Genomic DNA, 3646 nt, shown 5'->3' with positions numbered 1-3646 from the left:
TCCAGAGAGAAATTCAACAGTGGCTTTGAGTGACATATTAAACCAGATGGACCTAACAAATATATACAGAACATTCCATCCAAAAACAAAAGAGTACATATTCTTTTCAACTGTTTCACAGACCATTCTCCAGGATAGATAACATATTAGACCACAAAACAAGTCTCAGTAAATTTAAGAAGACTAAAATTATATCAAACATCTATTCTGACCACAGCAGTGTGAAAGTGGAAATCATTTACAAGAAAAAAATCTGGAAAAAACACAAACACATAGAGGCTAAACAACATGCAACTAAACAATGAATGGGCCCACCACAAAATCAAAGTGGAAACAAAAAAATACATGGAGACAAGTGAAAATGAAAATATAATGGTCCAAATTCTTTTGGATGAAGTAAAAGCAGTTCTGAAAGAAAAGTTTATAGCCTACCTCAAGAAACAAGAAAAATCTCAAATAAACAACCTAATCTGACACCTCAAGGAACTAGAAAAAGAAAAATAAACAAAGCAGAATCTAGTAGAAGGAAGGAAATAATGAAAATTAAAGCAGAAGTAAATGAAATAGAAACTAACAAAATAATAGAAAAAAAAATGAAACCCAAAAGATAAGGAAAATTGATAAAACTTTAGCCAGATTCATCATAAAAACAGAGAAAAAGAGACGGGACTCAAATAAACAAAAAATGAAGAAATAACAAAAGATTATAAGAGAATATTATGAAAGTTATATGCCAACAAATTTGGCAACATAGAAGAAAAGGATAAATTCCTAGAAATATGTAATCTTTTAAAACCAAATCAGGGAGAAATTAAAAATTTGAAGAGACCAATTGAGCCAATATTCAAAAATGTCCCTACAAACAAAAGTCCAAGACCAGATGGTTTCCCAGGTAAATTCCACAAAACAGTTAAAGAAGAATTAATATATATTCTTCTCTAACTGTTCCAAAAGATAGAAGGAAAACTTCCAGATTTGTCCTATAAGGCCACCATTATGCTGATACCAAAATCAGACAAAAGTACTACAAAAAAACAAAACAAAACAAAACAAATTACAGGCCATGATCTCTGATAAACATAGATGCGAAAATCCTCAGCAAAATATTAGCAAACCAAATTCAACAATAAATTTCAAAAAATTATTTGCCATAATCCAGTGGGATTTATTCCAGGGATAAAAGGGTGGTTCAATATTCACAAATCAATGTGATACGTCACATTGTAAGATGATTGATCTCAGTAGATGCGGAAAAAGCACTTGACAAGATACAATATCCATTCATAATTTAAGGGAAAAAACTCAATAAAGTGGATTTAGAGGGAATCTATTTCAACATAATAAAGACCATATAGATGACAAACTCACAGCTAACATCATAATCATTGGTGGAAAATGAAAGCTTTTCCTCTAAAATCCAGCATAAGACAAGGACCCTCAGTCTTATATCTATTCGACATAATGCTAAAAGTCCTAGCTGCAGTAATCAGACAAGAAAAATAAGTATAAAGTATCCAAATTGATAAATAAGAAGTAAGACTGTCACTTTTTACAGATGACATGATACTATATTTAGAAAACCCTACTCTCCAGTAAAAAACTATTAGAACTGATGAATAAATTCAGTAAAGTGGCAAGATACAAGATAATATACAAAAAAATCTGTTGCATTTCTATACACTAGTAACAAAGTAGCAGAAAAGGAAATTAAGAAAAGAACCCCATTTATAATTGCACCAAAAAGAAAAAAATACCTAGAAGCTGAAAGACCTATTCTCTGAAAACTATAAAACACTGATCAAAGAAATGAAAGAAAAGAAAGAAAGAAAGAAAGAAAGAAAGAAAGAAAGAAAGAAAGAAAGAAAGAAGGGAAGGAAGAAAGAAAGAAAAAGAAAGCAAGCAAGCTAGCTAGCTCATGGATTGGAAGAATTAATATCATTAAAATGTCCATGCTACTAAAAGCAATCAACAGATTTGATGTAATCCCAATCAAAATATCAACATTTTTCCCAGAACTAGAACAAATAATACTAACATTTTTAGGGAACCACATAAAAAAGAGCCAAAGCAATCTTGAGAAAGAAGAACAAAGCTAAAGTAATCAAAACAGCACAGTACCGACACAAAAACATAAATCAATGGAACAGAATAGGGAGCAGAGAAATAAGCCTATACCCATATGATCAATTAATCCACAAGAAAGCGGGCAAGAATATGCCATAGGGAAAAAACAGTCTTTTCAATAAATGATGTTAGAAAACTGGAGAGCTCCGTGCAGAAGAATGAAACCTGACCACTTTCTTACACTACACAAAAATAAACTAAAAAATAGACTAAAGACCTAAGTGGGAGACCTGAAAAATTCCTTTGAAAAACAAAAAGGCAGTCATCTCTTTGATATTGCTATTAGCAACATTTTTTCTAGGTATGTGTCCCTAGGCAAAGGAAAAAAACACAAAAATAAACTCACCAAAATAAAAAGCTTTTGCACAGCAAAGGAAACCATCAACACACCAACCAAAAAAAAAAGAAAAAAGGAAAGAAAAAAAGAAGTCAACACAGTGATTGGGACAAGATACTTGCAAATGATAGATCTAATAAGAGGCTAATATACAAAATATATAAAGAACTTATAATACAACTCAACACCAAAAAACATATAATCTGATTGAAAATGGTCAGAGGGCCTTAATAGACATTTTTCCAAAGAAAACATATAGGTGGCCAACAAGTACTTGAAAAGATTCTCAACATCAGTATCATAAGGAAAATGCAAATTAATACCACAATGAGGGACACCAAGGGACTCTTGATCTTAAGGTCGTAGGTTCAAGCCCCACTTTGGGTGTTGGAGACTACTTAAAAATAAGATCTTTAAGGGCCGCTTGGGTGGCTCAGTGGTTTAAAGCATCTGCCTTCCACTCAGGTCATGATCCCAGAGTCCTGGGATCCAGCCCCGCATCAGCTCTCTGCTCAGCAGGGAGCCTGCTTCCTCCTCTCTCTCTGCCTGCTTCTTTGCCTACTTGTGATCTCCGTCTGTCAAATAAATAAATAAAATCTTTAAAAAAAATCTTTAAAAGCATACATACATGGGGCGCCTAGGTGGCTCAGTGGGTTAAGCCGCTGCCTTTGGCTCGGGTCATGATCTCAGGGTCCTGGGATTGAGTCCCACGTCGGGCTCTCAGCTCAGCAGGGAGCCTGCTTCCCTCTCCCTCTCTTTCTGCCTGCCTCTCTGCCTACTTGTGATCTCTGTCAAATAAATAAATAAAACCTTAAAATAAAAACATGCACATACAATGAAATATTACCTCATGCCTATCAGAATAGCTACTATCAAGAAGACAAGAAATAACAAGTGCTGGCAAAGATGTAGGGTAAAGGGAACCCTCATGTACTATTGGTGGGGATGTAAACTTGTACAGCCATTGTAGAAAACATTATGGAAGTTCCTCTAAATAGCAGCAATGGCCACAGTCACCAAACTGTGGAAAGAACCAAGATGCCTTTCAACGGACAAATGATAAAGAAGATATGGTCCATATATACAATGGAGTATTATGCCTCCATCAAAAAGGATGAATACCCAACTTTTGTATCAACATGGATGGGACTGGAAGAGATTATGCTGAGTGAAATAAGTCAAGCA

This window comes from Lontra canadensis, unplaced genomic scaffold (genome assembly GCF_010015895.1).
Source record: "Lontra canadensis isolate GAN:19392208 unplaced genomic scaffold, GSC_riverotter_1.0 scaffold177, whole genome shotgun sequence".
NCBI lineage: Eukaryota > Metazoa > Chordata > Mammalia > Carnivora > Mustelidae > Lontra > Lontra canadensis.
Note: the sequence above shows the minus strand (reverse complement) of the source record.